This window comes from Ranitomeya imitator, chromosome 1, assembly GCF_032444005.1.
Source record: "Ranitomeya imitator isolate aRanImi1 chromosome 1, aRanImi1.pri, whole genome shotgun sequence".
NCBI lineage: Eukaryota > Metazoa > Chordata > Amphibia > Anura > Dendrobatidae > Ranitomeya > Ranitomeya imitator.
This window is the reverse complement of record NC_091282.1, coordinates 907,352,333-907,374,903: the sequence shown is the minus strand read 5'-3', so window position 1 is coordinate 907,374,903 and position 22,571 is coordinate 907,352,333. Positions and strand designations below refer to the sequence as shown.

General features: G+C 36.0%; 1 protein-coding gene across 1 annotated transcript in view; it reads left to right on the top strand.

The window, feature by feature from the left end:
- The window catches only part of HERC6 (HECT and RLD domain containing E3 ubiquitin protein ligase family member 6), a 171,787-nt gene that overhangs the window by 5,160 nt on the left and 144,056 nt on the right, over window positions 1-22,571 (top strand). The window lies entirely within an intron of this gene.

The following is a 22,571-nucleotide window of genomic DNA, read 5'->3' as shown; positions in this document are numbered from 1 at the left end:
ATATCACAAATACACATGCCCAGGAACATATTTCATCTACTTCTGATAGGAATATGGGTATATCTATTGTTCTGTATGGGGATTATGGGTGAAATATCACAAATACACATGCCCAGGAACATACTTCATCTACTTCTGATAGGAATATGGGTATAATTATTGATCTGTATGGGGATTATGGGTGAAATATCACAAATACACATGCCCAGGAACATATTTCATCTACTTCTGATAGGAATATGGGTATAATTATTGTTCTGTATGGGGATTATGGGTGAAATATCACAAATACACATGCCCAGGAACATACTTCATCTACTTCTGATAGGAATATGGGTATATCTATTGTTCTGTATGGGGATTATGGGTGAAATATCACAAATACACATGCCCAGGAACATACTTCATCTACTTCTGATAGGAATATGGGTATAATTATTGATCTGTATGGGGATTATGGGTGAAATATCACAAATACACATGCCCAGGAACATACTTCATCTACTTCTGATAGGAATATGGGTATAATTATTGTTCTGTATGGGGATTATGGGTGAAATATCACAAATACACATGCCCAGGAACATACTTCATCTACTTCTGATGGGAATATGGGTATAATTATTGATCTGTATGGGGATTATGGGTGAAATATCACAAATACACATGCCCAGGAACATACTTCATCTACTTCTGATAGGAATACGGGTATAATTATTGATCTGTATGGGGATTATGGGTGAAATATCACAAATACACATGCCCAGGAACATACTTCATCTACTTCTGATAGGAATACGGGTATAATTATTGTTCTGTATGGGGATTATGGGTGAAATATCACAAATACACATGCCCAGGAACATACTTCATCTACTTCTGATAGGAATATGGGTATAATTATTGATCTGTATGGGGATTATGGGTGAAATATCACAAATACACATGCCCAGGAACATACTTCATCTACTTCTGATAGGAATACGGGTATAATTATTGTTCTGTATGGGGATTATGGGTGAAATATCACAAATACACATGCCCAGGAACATACTTCATCTACTTCTGATAGGAATATGGGTATAATTATTGATCTGTATGGGGATTATGGGTGAAATATCACAAATACACATGCCCAGGAACATACTTCATCTACTTCTGATGGGAATATGGGTATAATTATTGATCTGTATGGGGATTATGGGTGAAATATCACAAATACACATGCCCAGGAACATACTTCATCTACTTCTGATAGGAATATGGGTATATCTATTGTTCTGTATGGGGATTATGGGTGAAATATCACAAATACACATGCCCAGGAACATACTTCATCTACTTCTGATAGGAATATGGGTATACTTATTGTTCTGTATGGGGATTATGGGTGAAATATCACAAATACACATGCCCAGGAACATACTTCATCTACTTCTGATAGGAATATGGGTATAATTATTGTTCTGTATGGGGATTATGGGTGAAATATCACAAATACACATGCCCAGGAACATACTTCATCTACTTCTGATAGGAATATGGGTATATCTATTGTTCTGTATGGGGATTATGGGTGAAATATCACAAATACACATGCCCAGGAACATACTTCATCTACTTCTGATAGGAATATGGGTATAATTATTGATCTGTATGGGGATTATGGGTGAAATATCACAAATACACATGCCCAGGAACATACTTCATCTACTTCTGATAGGAATATGGGTATAATTATTGTTCTGTATGGGGATTATGGGTGAAATATCACAAATACACATGCCCAGGAACATACTTCATCTACTTCTGATAGGAATATGGGTATATCTATTGATCTGTATGGGGATTATGGGTCAAATATCACAAATACACATGCCCAGGAACATACTTCATCTACTTCTGATAGGAATATGGGTATATCTATTGTTCTGTATGGGGATTATGGGTGAAATATCACAAATACACATGCCCAGGAACATATTTCATCTACTTCTGATAGGAATATGGGTATATCTATTGTTCTGTATGGGGATTATGGGTGAAATATCACAAATACACATGCCCAGGAACATACTTCATCTACTTCTGATAGGAATATGGGTATAATTATTGATCTGTATGGGGATTATGGGTGAAATATCACAAATACACATGCCCAGGAACATACTTCATCTACTTCTGATAGGAATATGGGTATAATTATTGTTCTGTATGGGGATTATGGGTGAAATATCACAAATACACATGCCCAGGAACATACTTCATCTACTTCTGATAGGAATATGGGTATATCTATTGTTCTGTATGGGGATTATGGGTGAAATATCACAAATACACATGCCCAGGAACATACTTCATCTACTTCTGATAGGAATATGGGTATAATTATTGATCTGTATGGGGATTATGGGTGAAATATCACAAATACACATGCCCAGGAACATACTTCATCTACTTCTGATAGGAATACGGGTATAATTATTGTTCTGTATGGGGATTATGGGTGAAATATCACAAATACACATGCCCAGGAACATACTTCATCTACTTCTGATAGGAATATGGGTATAATTATTGATCTGTATGGGGATTATGGGTGAAATATCACAAATACACATGCCCAGGAACATACTTCATCTACTTCTGATGGGAATATGGGTATAATTATTGATCTGTATGGGGATTATGGGTGAAATATCACAAATACACATGCCCAGGAACATACTTCATCTACTTCTGATAGGAATATGGGTATAATTATTGTTCTGTATGGGGATTATGGGTGAAATATCACAAATACACATGCTCAGGAACATACTTCATCTACTTCTGATAGGAATATGGGTATAATTATTGTTCTGTATGGGGATTATGGGTGAAATATCACAAATACACATGCCCAGGAACATACTTCATCTACTTCTGATAGGAATATGGGTATAATTATTGTTCTGTATGGGGATTATGGGTGAAATATCACAAATACACATGCCCAGGAACATACTTCATCTACTTCTGATAGGAATATGGGTATAATTATTGTTCTGTATGGGGATTATGGGTGAAATATCACAAATACACATGCCCAAGAACATACTTCATCTACTTCTGATAGGAATATGGGTATATCTATTGTTCTGTATGGGGATTATGGGTGAAATATCACAAATACACATGCCCAGGAACATACTTCATCTACTTCTGATAGGAATATGGGTATAATTATTGATCTGTATGGGGATTATGGGTGAAATATCACAAATACACATGCCCAGGAACATACTTCATCTACTTCTGATAGGAATATGGGTATAATTATTGTTCTGTATGGGGATTATGGGTGAAATATCACAAATACACATGCCCAGGAACATACTTCATCTACTTCTGATAGGAATATGGGTATATCTATTGATCTGTATGGGGATTATGGGTCAAATATCACAAATACACATGCCCAGGAACATACTTCATCTACTTCTGATAGGAATATGGGTATAATTATTGTTCTGTATGGGGATTATGGGTGAAATATCACAAATACACATGCCCAGGAACATACTTCATCTACTTCTGATAGGAATATGGGTATAATTATTGTTCTGTATGGGGATTATGGGTGAAATATCACAAATACACATGCCCAAGAACATACTTCATCTACTTCTGATAGGAATATGGGTATATCTATTGTTCTGTATGGGGATTATGGGTGAAATATCACAAATACACATGCCCAGGAACATACTTCATCTACTTCTGATAGGAATATGGGTATAATTATTGATCTGTATGGGGATTATGGGTGAAATATCACAAATACACATGCCCAGGAACATACTTCATCTACTTCTGATAGGAATATGGGTATAATTATTGTTCTGTATGGGGATTATGGGTGAAATATCACAAATACACATGCCCAGGAACATACTTCATCTACTTCTGATAGGAATACGGGTATATCTATTGATCTGTATGGGGATTATGGGTCAAATATCACAAATACACATGCCCAGGAACATACTTCATCTACTTCTGATAGGAATATGGGTATATCTATTGTTCTGTATGGGGATTATGGGTGAAATATCACAAATACACATGCCCAGGAACATATTTCATCTACTTCTGATAGGAATATGGGTATATCTATTGTTCTGTATGGGGATTATGGGTGAAATATCACAAATACACATGCCCAGGAACATACTTCATCTACTTCTGATAGGAATATGGGTATAATTATTGATCTGTATGGGGATTATGGGTGAAATATCACAAATACACATGCCCAGGAACATACTTCATCTACTTCTGATAGGAATATGGGTATAATTATTGTTCTGTATGGGGATTATGGGTGAAATATCACAAATACACATGCCCAGGAACATACTTCATCTACTTCTGATAGGAATATGGGTATATCTATTGTTCTGTATGGGGATTATGGGTGAAATATCACAAATACACATGCCCAGGAACATACTTCATCTACTTCTGATAGGAATATGGGTATAATTATTGATCTGTATGGGGATTATGGGTGAAATATCACAAATACACATGCCCAGGAACATACTTCATCTACTTCTGATAGGAATATGGGTATAATTATTGTTCTGTATGGGGATTATGGGTGAAATATCACAAATACACATGCCCAGGAACATACTTCATCTACTTCTGATGGGAATATGGGTATAATTATTGATCTGTATGGGGATTATGGGTGAAATATCACAAATACACATGCCCAGGAACATACTTCATCTACTTCTGATAGGAATACGGGTATAATTATTGATCTGTATGGGGATTATGGGTGAAATATCACAAATACACATGCCCAGGAACATACTTCATCTACTTCTGATAGGAATACGGGTATAATTATTGTTCTGTATGGGGATTATGGGTGAAATATCACAAATACACATGCCCAGGAACATACTTCATCTACTTCTGATAGGAATATGGGTATAATTATTGATCTGTATGGGGATTATGGGTGAAATATCACAAATACACATGCCCAGGAACATACTTCATCTACTTCTGATAGGAATACGGGTATAATTATTGTTCTGTATGGGGATTATGGGTGAAATATCACAAATACACATGCCCAGGAACATACTTCATCTACTTCTGATAGGAATATGGGTATAATTATTGATCTGTATGGGGATTATGGGTGAAATATCACAAATACACATGCCCAGGAACATACTTCATCTACTTCTGATGGGAATATGGGTATAATTATTGATCTGTATGGGGATTATGGGTGAAATATCACAAATACACATGCCCAGGAACATACTTCATCTACTTCTGATAGGAATATGGGTATATCTATTGTTCTGTATGGGGATTATGGGTGAAATATCACAAATACACATGCCCAGGAACATACTTCATCTACTTCTGATAGGAATATGGGTATACTTATTGTTCTGTATGGGGATTATGGGTGAAATATCACAAATACACATGCCCAGGAACATACTTCATCTACTTCTGATAGGAATATGGGTATAATTATTGTTCTGTATGGGGATTATGGGTGAAATATCACAAATACACATGCCCAGGAACATACTTCATCTACTTCTGATAGGAATATGGGTATATCTATTGTTCTGTATGGGGATTATGGGTGAAATATCACAAATACACATGCCCAGGAACATACTTCATCTACTTCTGATAGGAATATGGGTATAATTATTGATCTGTATGGGGATTATGGGTGAAATATCACAAATACACATGCCCAGGAACATACTTCATCTACTTCTGATAGGAATATGGGTATAATTATTGTTCTGTATGGGGATTATGGGTGAAATATCACAAATACACATGCCCAGGAACATACTTCATCTACTTCTGATAGGAATATGGGTATATCTATTGATCTGTATGGGGATTATGGGTCAAATATCACAAATACACATGCCCAGGAACATACTTCATCTACTTCTGATAGGAATATGGGTATATCTATTGTTCTGTATGGGGATTATGGGTGAAATATCACAAATACACATGCCCAGGAACATATTTCATCTACTTCTGATAGGAATATGGGTATATCTATTGTTCTGTATGGGGATTATGGGTGAAATATCACAAATACACATGCCCAGGAACATACTTCATCTACTTCTGATAGGAATATGGGTATAATTATTGATCTGTATGGGGATTATGGGTGAAATATCACAAATACACATGCCCAGGAACATACTTCATCTACTTCTGATAGGAATATGGGTATAATTATTGTTCTGTATGGGGATTATGGGTGAAATATCACAAATACACATGCCCAGGAACATACTTCATCTACTTCTGATAGGAATATGGGTATATCTATTGTTCTGTATGGGGATTATGGGTGAAATATCACAAATACACATGCCCAGGAACATACTTCATCTACTTCTGATAGGAATATGGGTATAATTATTGATCTGTATGGGGATTATGGGTGAAATATCACAAATACACATGCCCAGGAACATACTTCATCTACTTCTGATAGGAATACGGGTATAATTATTGTTCTGTATGGGGATTATGGGTGAAATATCACAAATACACATGCCCAGGAACATACTTCATCTACTTCTGATAGGAATATGGGTATAATTATTGATCTGTATGGGGATTATGGGTGAAATATCACAAATACACATGCCCAGGAACATACTTCATCTACTTCTGATGGGAATATGGGTATAATTATTGATCTGTATGGGGATTATGGGTGAAATATCACAAATACACATGCCCAGGAACATACTTCATCTACTTCTGATAGGAATATGGGTATATCTATTGTTCTGTATGGGGATTATGGGTGAAATATCACAAATACACATGCCCAGGAACATACTTCATCTACTTCTGATAGGAATATGGGTATAATTATTGTTCTGTATGGGGATTATGAGTGAAATATCACAAATACACATGCCCAGGAACATACTTCATCTACTTCTGATAGGAATATGGGTATAATTATTGTTCTGTATGGGGATTATGGGTGAAATATCACAAATACACATGCCCAAGAACATACTTCATCTACTTCTGATAGGAATATGGGTATATCTATTGTTCTGTATGGGGATTATGGGTGAAATATCACAAATACACATGCCCAGGAACATACTTCATCTACTTCTGATAGGAATATGGGTATAATTATTGATCTGTATGGGGATTATGGGTGAAATATCACAAATACACATGCCCAGGAACATACTTCATCTACTTCTGATAGGAATATGGGTATAATTATTGTTCTGTATGGGGATTATGGGTGAAATATCACAAATACACATGCCCAGGAACATACTTCATCTACTTCTGATAGGAATATGGGTATATCTATTGATCTGTATGGGGATTATGGGTCAAATATCACAAATACACATGCCCAGGAACATACTTCATCTACTTCTGATAGGAATATGGGTATAATTATTGTTCTGTATGGGGATTATGGGTGAAATATCACAAATACACATGCCCAGGAACATACTTCATCTACTTCTGATAGGAATATGGGTATAATTATTGTTCTGTATGGGGATTATGGGTGAAATATCACAAATACACATGCCCAAGAACATACTTCATCTACTTCTGATAGGAATATGGGTATATCTATTGTTCTGTATGGGGATTATGGGTGAAATATCACAAATACACATGCCCAGGAACATACTTCATCTACTTCTGATAGGAATATGGGTATAATTATTGATCTGTATGGGGATTATGGGTGAAATATCACAAATACACATGCCCAGGAACATACTTCATCTACTTCTGATAGGAATATGGGTATAATTATTGTTCTGTATGGGGATTATGGGTGAAATATCACAAATACACATGCCCAGGAACATACTTCATCTACTTCTGATAGGAATATGGGTATATCTATTGATCTGTATGGGGATTATGGGTCAAATATCACAAATACACATGCCCAGGAACATACTTCATCTACTTCTGATAGGAATATGGGTATATCTATTGTTCTGTATGGGGATTATGGGTGAAATATCACAAATACACATGCCCAGGAACATATTTCATCTACTTCTGATAGGAATATGGGTATATCTATTGTTCTGTATGGGGATTATGGGTGAAATATCACAAATACACATGCCCAGGAACATACTTCATCTACTTCTGATAGGAATATGGGTATAATTATTGATCTGTATGGGGATTATGGGTGAAATATCACAAATACACATGCCCAGGAACATACTTCATCTACTTCTGATAGGAATATGGGTATAATTATTGTTCTGTATGGGGATTATGGGTGAAATATCACAAATACACATGCCCAGGAACATACTTCATCTACTTCTGATAGGAATATGGGTATATCTATTGTTCTGTATGGGGATTATGGGTGAAATATCACAAATACACATGCCCAGGAACATACTTCATCTACTTCTGATAGGAATATGGGTATAATTATTGATCTGTATGGGGATTATGGGTGAAATATCACAAATACACATGCCCAGGAACATACTTCATCTACTTCTGATAGGAATATGGGTATAATTATTGTTCTGTATGGGGATTATGGGTGAAATATCACAAATACACATGCCCAGGAACATACTTCATCTACTTCTGATGGGAATATGGGTATAATTATTGATCTGTATGGGGATTATGGGTGAAATATCACAAATACACATGCCCAGGAACATACTTCATCTACTTCTGATAGGAATACGGGTATAATTATTGATCTGTATGGGGATTATGGGTGAAATATCACAAATACACATGCCCAGGAACATACTTCATCTACTTCTGATAGGAATATGGGTATAATTATTGTTCTGTATGGGGATTATGGGTGAAATATCACAAATACACATGCCCAGGAACATACTTCATCTACTTCTGATAGGAATATGGGTATAATTATTGATCTGTATGGGGATTATGGGTGAAATATCACAAATACACATGCCCAGGAACATACTTCATCTACTTCTGATAGGAATACGGGTATAATTATTGTTCTGTATGGGGATTATGGGTGAAATATCACAAATACACATGCCCAGGAACATACTTCATCTACTTCTGATAGGAATATGGGTATAATTATTGATCTGTATGGGGATTATGGGTGAAATATCACAAATACACATGCCCAGGAACATACTTCATCTACTTCTGATGGGAATATGGGTATAATTATTGATCTGTATGGGGATTATGGGTGAAATATCACAAATACACATGCCCAGGAACATACTTCATCTACTTCTGATAGGAATATGGGTATATCTATTGTTCTGTATGGGGATTATGGGTGAAATATCACAAATACACATGCCCAGGAACATACTTCATCTACTTCTGATAGGAATATGGGTATACTTATTGTTCTGTATGGGGATTATGGGTGAAATATCACAAATACACATGCCCAGGAACATACTTCATCTACTTCTGATAGGAATATGGGTATAATTATTGTTCTGTATGGGGATTATGGGTGAAATATCACAAATACACATGCCCAGGAACATACTTCATCTACTTCTGATAGGAATATGGGTATATCTATTGTTCTGTATGGGGATTATGGGTGAAATATCACAAATACACATGCCCAGGAACATACTTCATCTACTTCTGATAGGAATATGGGTATAATTATTGATCTGTATGGGGATTATGGGTGAAATATCACAAATACACATGCCCAGGAACATACTTCATCTACTTCTGATAGGAATATGGGTATAATTATTGTTCTGTATGGGGATTATGGGTGAAATATCACAAATACACATGCCCAGGAACATACTTCATCTACTTCTGATAGGAATATGGGTATATCTATTGATCTGTATGGGGATTATGGGTCAAATATCACAAATACACATGCCCAGGAACATACTTCATCTACTTCTGATAGGAATATGGGTATATCTATTGTTCTGTATGGGGATTATGGGTGAAATATCACAAATACACATGCCCAGGAACATATTTCATCTACTTCTGATAGGAATATGGGTATATCTATTGTTCTGTATGGGGATTATGGGTGAAATATCACAAATACACATGCCCAGGAACATACTTCATCTACTTCTGATAGGAATATGGGTATAATTATTGATCTGTATGGGGATTATGGGTGAAATATCACAAATACACATGCCCAGGAACATACTTCATCTACTTCTGATAGGAATATGGGTATAATTATTGTTCTGTATGGGGATTATGGGTGAAATATCACAAATACACATGCCCAGGAACATACTTCATCTACTTCTGATAGGAATATGGGTATATCTATTGTTCTGTATGGGGATTATGGGTGAAATATCACAAATACACATGCCCAGGAACATACTTCATCTACTTCTGATAGGAATATGGGTATAATTATTGATCTGTATGGGGATTATGGGTGAAATATCACAAATACACATGCCCAGGAACATACTTCATCTACTTCTGATAGGAATACGGGTATAATTATTGTTCTGTATGGGGATTATGGGTGAAATATCACAAATACACATGCCCAGGAACATACTTCATCTACTTCTGATAGGAATATGGGTATAATTATTGATCTGTATGGGGATTATGGGTGAAATATCACAAATACACATGCCCAGGAACATACTTCATCTACTTCTGATGGGAATATGGGTATAATTATTGATCTGTATGGGGATTATGGGTGAAATATCACAAATACACATGCCCAGGAACATACTTCATCTACTTCTGATAGGAATATGGGTATATCTATTGTTCTGTATGGGGATTATGGGTGAAATATCACAAATACACATGCCCAGGAACATACTTCATCTACTTCTGATAGGAATATGGGTATAATTATTGTTCTGTATGGGGATTATGGGTGAAATATCACAAATACACATGCCCAGGAACATACTTCATCTACTTCTGATAGGAATATGGGTATAATTATTGTTCTGTATGGGGATTATGGGTGAAATATCACAAATACACATGCCCAAGAACATACTTCATCTACTTCTGATAGGAATATGGGTATATCTATTGTTCTGTATGGGGATTATGGGTGAAATATCACAAATACACATGCCCAGGAACATACTTCATCTACTTCTGATAGGAATATGGGTATAATTATTGATCTGTATGGGGATTATGGGTGAAATATCACAAATACACATGCCCAGGAACATACTTCATCTACTTCTGATAGGAATATGGGTATAATTATTGTTCTGTATGGGGATTATGGGTGAAATATCACAAATACACATGCCCAGGAACATACTTCATCTACTTCTGATAGGAATATGGGTATATCTATTGATCTGTATGGGGATTATGGGTCAAATATCACAAATACACATGCCCAGGAACATACTTCATCTACTTCTGATAGGAATATGGGTATATCTATTGTTCTGTATGGGGATTATGGGTGAAATATCACAAATACACATGCCCAGGAACATATTTCATCTACTTCTGATAGGAATATGGGTATATCTATTGTTCTGTATGGGGATTATGGGTGAAATATCACAAATACACATGCCCAAGAACATACTTCATCTACTTCTGATAGGAATATGGGTATAATTATTGATCTGTATGGGGATTATGGGTGAAATATCACAAATACACATGCCCAGGAACATACTTCATCTACTTCTGATAGGAATATGGGTATAATTATTGTTCTGTATGGGGATTATGGGTGAAATATCACAAATACACATGCCCAGGAACATACTTCATCTACTTCTGATAGGAATATGGGTATATCTATTGTTCTGTATGGGGATTATGGGTGAAATATCACAAATACACATGCCCAGGAACATACTTCATCTACTTCTGATAGGAATATGGGTATAATTATTGATCTGTATGGGGATTATGGGTGAAATATCACAAATACACATGCCCAGGAACATACTTCATCTACTTCTGATAGGAATATGGGTATAATTATTGTTCTGTATGGGGATTATGGGTGAAATATCACAAATACACATGCCCAGGAACATACTTCATCTACTTCTGATGGGAATATGGGTATAATTATTGATCTGTATGGGGATTATGGGTGAAATATCACAAATACACATGCCCAGGAACATACTTCATCTACTTCTGATAGGAATACGGGTATAATTATTGATCTGTATGGGGATTATGGGTGAAATATCACAAATACACATGCCCAGGAACATACTTCATCTACTTCTGATAGGAATACGGGTATAATTATTGTTCTGTATGGGGATTATGGGTGAAATATCACAAATACACATGCCCAGGAACATACTTCATCTACTTCTGATAGGAATATGGGTATAATTATTGATCTGTATGGGGATTATGGGTGAAATATCACAAATACACATGCCCAGGAACATACTTCATCTACTTCTGATAGGAATACGGGTATAATTATTGTTCTGTATGGGGATTATGGGTGAAATATCACAAATACACATGCCCAGGAACATACTTCATCTACTTCTGATAGGAATATGGGTATAATTATTGATCTGTATGGGGATTATGGGTGAAATATCACAAATACACATGCCCAGGAACATACTTCATCTACTTCTGATGGGAATATGGGTATAATTATTGATCTGTATGGGGATTATGGGTGAAATATCACAAATACACATGCCCAGGAACATACTTCATCTACTTCTGATAGGAATATGGGTATATCTATTGTTCTGTATGGGGATTATGGGTGAAATATCACAAATACACATGCCCAGGAACATACTTCATCTACTTCTGATAGGAATATGGGTATACTTATTGTTCTGTATGGGGATTATGGGTGAAATATCACAAATACACATGCCCAGGAACATACTTCATCTACTTCTGATAGGAATATGGGTATAATTATTGTTCTGTATGGGGATTATGGGTGAAATATCACAAATACACATGCCCAGGAACATACTTCATCTACTTCTGATAGGAATATGGGTATATCTATTGTTCTGTATGGGGATTATGGGTGAAATATCACAAATACACATGCCCAGGAACATACTTCATCTACTTCTGATAGGAATACGGGTATAATTATTGTTCTGTATGGGGATTATGGGTGAAATATCACAAATACACATGCCCAGGAACATACTTCATCTACTTCTGATAGGAATATGGGTATAATTATTGATCTGTATGGGGATTATGGGTGAAATATCACAAATACACATGCCCAGGAACATACTTCATCTACTTCTGATGGGAATATGGGTATAATTATTGATCTGTATGGGGATTATGGGTGAAATATCACAAATACACATGCCCAGGAACATACTTCATCTACTTCTGATAGGAATATGGGTATATCTATTGTTCTGTATGGGGATTATGGGTGAAATATCACAAATACACATGCCCAGGAACATACTTCATCTACTTCTGATAGGAATATGGGTATACTTATTGTTCTGTATGGGGATTATGGGTGAAATATCACAAATACACATGCCCAGGAACATACTTCATCTACTTCTGATAGGAATATGGGTATAATTATTGTTCTGTATGGGGATTATGGGTGAAATATCACAAATACACATGCCCAGGAACATACTTCATCTACTTCTGATAGGAATATGGGTATATCTATTGTTCTGTATGGGGATTATGGGTGAAATATCACAAATACACATGCCCAGGAACATACTTCATCTACTTCTGATAGGAATATGGGTATAATTATTGATCTGTATGGGGATTATGGGTGAAATATCACAAATACACATGCCCAGGAACATACTTCATCTACTTCTGATAGGAATATGGGTATAATTATTGTTCTGTATGGGGATTATGGGTGAAATATCACAAATACACATGCCCAGGAACATACTTCATCTACTTCTGATAGGAATATGGGTATATCTATTGATCTGTATGGGGATTATGGGTCAAATATCACAAATACACATGCCCAGGAACATACTTCATCTACTTCTGATAGGAATATGGGTATATCTATTGTTCTGTATGGGGATTATGGGTGAAATATCACAAATACACATGCCCAGGAACATATTTCATCTACTTCTGATAGGAATATGGGTATATCTATTGTTCTGTATGGGGATTATGGGTGAAATATCACAAATACACATGCCCAGGAACATACTTCATCTACTTCTGATAGGAATATGGGTATAATTATTGATCTGTATGGGGATTATGGGTGAAATATCACAAATACACATGCCCAGGAACATACTTCATCTACTTCTGATAGGAATATGGGTATAATTATTGTTCTGTATGGGGATTATGGGTGAAATATCACAAATACACATGCCCAGGAACATACTTCATCTACTTCTGATAGGAATATGGGTATATCTATTGTTCTGTATGGGGATTATGGGTGAAATATCACAAATACACATGCCCAGGAACATACTTCATCTACTTCTGATAGGAATATGGGTATAATTATTGATCTGTATGGGGATTATGGGTGAAATATCACAAATACACATGCCCAGGAACATACTTCATCTACTTCTGATAGGAATATGGGTATAATTATTGTTCTGTATGGGGATTATGGGTGAAATATCAAATACACATGCCCAGGAACATACTTCATCTACTTCTGATGGGAATATGGGTATAATTATTGATCTGTATGGGGATTATGGGTGAAATATCACAAATACACATGCCCAGGAACATACTTCATCTACTTCTGATAGGAATACGGGTATAATTATTGATCTGTATGGGGATTATGGGTGAAATATCACAAATACACATGCCCAGGAACATACTTCATCTACTTCTGATAGGAATACGGGTATAATTATTGTTCTGTATGGGGATTATGGGTGAAATATCACAAATACACATGCCCAGGAACATACTTCATCTACTTCTGATAGGAATATGGGTATAATTATTGATCTGTATGGGGATTATGGGTGAAATATCACAAATACACATGCCCAGGAACATACTTCATCTACTTCTGATGGGAATATGGGTATAATTATTGATCTGTATGGGGATTATGGGTGAAATATCACAAATACACATGCCCAGGAACATACTTCATCTACTTCTGATAGGAATATGGGTATATCTATTGTTCTGTATGGGGATTATGGGTGAAATATCACAAATACACATGCCCAGGAACATACTTCATCTACTTCTGATAGGAATACGGGTATAATTATTGTTCTGTATGGGGATTATGGGTGAAATATCACAAATACACATGCCCAGGAACATACTTCATCTACTTCTGATGGGAATATGGGTATAATTATTGATCTGTATGGGGATTATGGGTGAAATATCACAAATACACATGCCCAGGAACATACTTCATCTACTTCTGATAGGAATATGGGTATAATTATTGATCTGTATGGGGATTATGGGTGAAATATCACAAATACACATGCCCAGGAACATACTTCATCTACTTCTGATGGGAATATGGGTATAATTATTGATCTGTATGGGGATTATGGGTGAAATATCACAAATACACATGCCCAGGAACATACTTCATCTACTTCTGATAGGAATATGGGTATATCTATTGTTCTGTATGGGGATTATGGGTGAAATATCACAAATACACATGCCCAGGAACATACTTCATCTACTTCTGATAGGAATATGGGTATAATTATTGTTCTGTATGGGGATTATGGGTGAAATATCACAAATACACATGCCCAGGAACATACTTCATCTACTTCTGATAGGAATATGGGTATAATTATTGTTCTGTATGGGGATTATGGGTGAAATATCACAAATACACATGCCCAAGAACATACTTCATCTACTTCTGATAGGAATATGGGTATATCTATTGTTCTGTATGGGGATTATGGGTGAAATATCACAAATACACATGCCCAGGAACATACTTCATCTACTTCTGATAGGAATATGGGTATAATTATTGATCTGTATGGGGATTATGGGTGAAATATCACAAATACACATGCCCAGGAACATACTTCATCTACTTCTGATAGGAATATGGGTATAATTATTGTTCTGTATGGGGATTATGGGTGAAATATCACAAATACACATGCCCAGGAACATACTTCATCTACTTCTGATAGGAATATGGGTATATCTATTGATCTGTATGGGGATTATGGGTCAAATATCACAAATACACATGCCCAGGAACATACTTCATCTACTTCTGATAGGAATATGGGTATATCTATTGTTCTGTATGGGGATTATGGGTGAAATATCACAAATACACATGCCCAGGAACATATTTCATCTACTTCTGATAGGAATATGGGTATATCTATTGTTCTGTATGGGGATTATGGGTGAAATATCACAAATACACATGCCCAAGAACATACTTCATCTACTTCTGATAGGAATATGGGTATATCTATTGTTCTGTATGGGGATTATGGGTGAAATATCACAAATACACATGCCCAGGAACATACTTCATCTACTTCTGATAGGAATATGGGTATAATTATTGATCTGTATGGGGATTATGGGTGAAATATCACAAATACACATGCCCAGGAACATACTTCATCTACTTCTGATAGGAATATGGGTATAATTATTGTTCTGTATGGGGATTATGGGTGAAATATCACAAATACACATGCCCAGGAACATACTTCATCTACTTCTGATAGGAATATGGGTATATCTATTGATCTGTATGGGGATTATGGGTCAAATATCACAAATACACATGCCCAGGAACATACTTCATCTACTTCTGATAGGAATATGGGTATATCTATTGTTCTGTATGGGGATTATGGGTGAAATATCACAAATACACATGCCCAGGAACATATTTCATCTACTTCTGATAGGAATATGGGTATATCTATTGTTCTGTATGGGGATTATGGGTGAAATATCACAAATACACATGCCCAGGAACATACTTCATCTACTTCTGATAGGAATATGGGTATAATTATTGATCTGTATGGGGATTATGGGTGAAATATCACAAATACACATGCCCAGGAACATACTTCATCTACTTCTGATAGGAATACGGGTATAATTATTGTTCTGTATGGGGATTATGGGTGAAATATCACAAATACACATGCCCAGGAACATACTTCATCTACTTCTGATAGGAATATGGGTATATCTATTGTTCTGTATGGGGATTATGGGTGAAATATCACAAATACACATGCCCAGGAACATACTTCATCTACTTCTGATAGGAATATGGGTATGTTTATTGATCTGTATGGGGATTATGGGTGAAATATCACAAATACACATGCCCAGGAACATACTTCATCTACTTCTGATAGGAATATGGGTATAATTATTGTTCTGTATGGGGATTATGGGTGAAATATCACAAATACACATGCCCAGGAACATACTTCATCTACTTCTGATGGGAATATGGGTATAATTATTGATCTGTATGGGGATTATGGGTGAAATATCACAAATACACATGCCCAGGAACATACTTCATCTACTTCTGATAGGAATACGGGTATAATTATTGATCTGTATGGGGATTATGGGTGAAATATCACAAATACACATGCCCAGGAACATACTTCATCTACTTCTGATAGGAATACGGGTATAATTATTGTTCTGTATGGGGATTATGGGTGAAATATCACAAATACACATGCCCAGGAACATACTTCATCTACTTCTGATAGGAATATGGGTATAATTATTGATCTGTATGGGGATTATGGGTGAAATATCACAAATACACATGCCCAGGAACATACTTCATCTACTTCTGATAGGAATACGGGTATAATTATTGTTCTGTATGGGGATTATGGGTGAAATATCACAAATACACATGCCCAGGAACATACTTCATCTACTTCTGATAGGAATATGGGTATAATTATTGATCTGTATGGGGATTATGGGTGAAATATCACAAATACACATGCCCAGGAACATACTTCATCTACTTCTGATGGGAATATGGGTATAATTATTGATCTGTATGGGGATTATGGGTGAAATATCACAAATACACATGCCCAGGAACATACTTCATCTACTTCTGATAGGAATATGGGTATATCTATTGTTCTGTATGGGGATTATGGGTGAAATATCACAAATACACATGCCCAGGAACATACTTCATCTACTTCTGATAGGAATATGGGTATACTTATTGTTCTGTATGGGGATTATGGGTGAAATATCACAAATACACATGCCCAGGAACATACTTCATCTACTTCTGATAGGAATATGGGTATAATTATTGTTCTGTATGGGGATTATGGGTGAAATATCACAAATACACATGCCCAGGAACATACTTCATCTACTTCTGATAGGAATATGGGTATATCTATTGTTCTGTATGGGGATTATGGGTGAAATATCACAAATACACATGCCCAGGAACATACTTCATCTACTTCTGATAGGAATATGGGTATAATTATTGATCTGTATGGGGATTATGGGTGAAATATCACAAATACACATGCCCAGGAACATACTTCATCTACTTCTGATAGGAATATGGGTATAATTATTGTTCTGTATGGGGATTATGGGTGAAATATCACAAATACACATGCCCAGGAACATACTTCATCTACTTCTGATAGGAATATGGGTATATCTATTGATCTGTATGGGGATTATGGGTCAAATATCACAAATACACATGCCCAGGAACATACTTCATCTACTTCTGATAGGAATATGGGTATATCTATTGTTCTGTATGGGGATTATGGGTGAAATATCACAAATACACATGCCCAGGAACATATTTCATCTACTTCTGATAGGAATATGGGTATATCTATTGTTCTGTATGGGGATTATGGGTGAAATATCACAAATACACATGCCCAGGAACATACTTCATCTACTTCTGATAGGAATATGGGTATAATTATTGATCTGTATGGGGATTATGGGTGAAATATCACAAATACACATGCCCAGGAACATACTTCATCTACTTCTGATAGGAATATGGGTATAATTATTGTTCTGTATGGGGATTATGGGTGAAATATCACAAATACACATGCCCAGGAACATACTTCATCTACTTCTGATAGGAATATGGGTATATCTATTGTTCTGTATGGGGATTATGGGTGAAATATCACAAATACACATGCCCAGGAACATACTTCATCTACTTCTGATAGGAATATGGGTATAATTATTGATCTGTATGGGGATTATGGGTGAAATATCACAAATACACATGCCCAGGAACATACTTCATCTACTTCTGATAGGAATATGGGTATAATTATTGTTCTGTATGGGGATTATGGGTGAAATATCACAAATACACATGCCCAGGAACATACTTCATCTACTTCTGATGGGAATATGGGTATAATTATTGATCTGTATGGGGATTATGGGTGAAATATCACAAATACACATGCCCAGGAACATACTTCATCTACTTCTGATAGGAATACGGGTATAATTATTGATCTGTATGGGGATTATGGGTGAAATATCACAAATACACATGCCCAGGAACATACTTCATCTACTTCTGATAGGAATACGGGTATAATTATTGTTCTGTATGGGGATTATGGGTGAAATATCACAAATACACATGCCCAGGAACATACTTCATCTACTTCTGATAGGAATATGGGTATAATTATTGATCTGTATGGGGATTATGGGTGAAATATCACAAATACACATGCCCAGGAACATACTTCATCTACTTCTGATGGGAATATGGGTATAATTATTGATCTGTATGGGGATTATGGGTGAAATATCACAAATACACATGCCCAGGAACATACTTTATCTACTTCTGATAGGAATATGGGTATATCTATTGTTCTGTATGGGGATTATGGGTGAAATATCACAAATACACATGCCCAGGAACATACTTCATCTACTTCTGATAGGAATACGGGTATAATTATTGTTCTGTATGGGGATTATGGGTGAAATATCACAAATACACATGCCCAGGAACATACTTCATCTACTTCTGATGGGAATATGGGTATAATTATTGATCTGTATGGGGATTATGGGTGAAATATCACAAATACACATGCCCAGGAACATACTTCATCTACTTCTGATAGGAATATGGGTATATCTATTGTTCTGTATGGGGATTATGGGTGAAATATCACAAATACACATGCCCAGGAACATACTTCATCTACTTCTGATAGGAATATGGGTATAATTATTGATCTGTATGGGGATTATGGGTGAAATATCACAAATACACATGCCCAGGAACATACTTCATCTACTTCTGATAGGAATATGGGTATAATTATTGTTCTGTATGGGGATTATGGGTGAAATATCACAAATACACATGCCCAGGAACATATTTCATCTACTTCTGATAGGAATATGGGTATATCTATTGTTCTGTATGGGGATTATGGGTGAAATATCACAAATACACATGCCCAGGAACATACTTCATCTACTTCTGATAGGAATATGGGTATAATTATTGATCTGTATGGGGATTATGGGTGAAATATCACAAATACACATGCCCAGGAACATACTTCATCTACTTCTGATAGGAATATGGGTATAATTATTGTTCTGTATGGGGATTATGGGTGAAATATCACAAATACACATGCCCAGGAACATACTTCATCTACTTCTGATAGGAATATGGGTATATCTATTGTTCTGTATGGGGATTATGGGTGAAATATCACAAATACACATGCCCAGGAACATACTTCATCTACTTCTGATAGGAATATGGGTATAATTATTGATCTGTATGGGGATTATGGGTGAAATATCACAAATACACATGCCCAGGAACATACTTCATCTACTTCTGATAGGAATATGGGTATAATTATTGTTCTGTATGGGGATTATGGGTGAAATATCACAAATACACATGCCCAGGAACATACTTCATCTACTTCTGATGGGAATATGGGTATAATTATTGATCTGTATGGGGATTATGGGTGAAATATCACAAATACACATGCCCAGGAACATACTTCATCTACTTCTGATAGGAATACGGGTATAATTATTGATCTGTATGGGGATTATGGGTGAAATATCACAAATACACATGCTCACATATTTCATCTACTTCTGATAGGAATATGGGTATAATTATTGTTCTGTATGGGGATTATGGGTGAAATATCACAAATACACATGCCCAGGAACATACTTCATCTACTTCTGATAGGAATATGGGTATAATTATTGTTCTGTATGGGGATGATGGGTGAAATATCACAAATACACATGCCCAGGAACATATTTCATCTACTTCTGATAGGAATATGGGTATAATTATTGTTCTGTATGGGGATTATGGGTGAAATATCACAAATACACATGCCCAGGAACATATTTCATCTACTTCTGACAGGAATATGGGTATAATTATTGTTCTGTATGGGGATTATGGGTGAAATATCACAAATACACATGCCCAGGAACATATTTTATCATTGTTTTAAGAACATATATATTTATCCCAAATAGTCATGCCCAGTACCACATTTGATGAATTTCCCATAATAATATGAATAGAATTATTCACCTCCATGGTAATTCAATGTGAAATATTATATTTACAGAGGCCAAATAATTTTGCAGCTTTGTTTGAAAAAATATCTTTAAAAACTTGTGGGCACCTAAGCTCCATAATAAATGAATACCTATATGTACATTTAAGTGCCCATAAAATACAGTAAAGAGTATATAAAGGCTCTGAATTGGCATGATGTGTGTTCTGTACATCAGGAACGAATGTGCTGAACATAGGACTTTTTGATGGTGGCACAGCTAAACTGTGCAATCAGGGAGGCAGTGAGGGCAGAGGGAGAGGGGTGGGTAGGTCTGCCCACCGCCAATCCATATTGCAGTGGAGAGGGAGGATGATGTCTGTGATCTATGTCAGGCAGACATCATCCTCCTCTGATGTCCACCCCTCCACATGAGTGTTCCAGCAGAGGTCAGAATTCTCTTGAAGAAGTAGAAGGAAATATGCCACGCACTGGACCTGGGTTTCCGAAGCACAGCAGAGCATGATAGTGGCAGCACAGAAACAGCCACACACAAAAAAAAAAATCTGCCCTGTATAGCGGGGAACAATATGAAAGTTTCCATTCCCATTCAAGTGAACCTGGATGGAAAACAGGCACATAAGATTCAATTATGCCTTGCCTACTGACGAAGAAGCAATACCGAGTCCTATATCAGACATGTGAACGTAAGCAGGATCATTTATTGTTCCATGAAAGCTATTTTGTTGGATTTGTTATGATAGCCTTCGTATTAACCTAGAGACCAGTATACACTAAAATACATGTTCCATTTCCAAATATTTTTGTTAAGATAAAACCTATTATTTTATTAAAAGTTATTTAAAAAAAATTCTATATATCTCCATTAAAAGTTATTGATGTCAA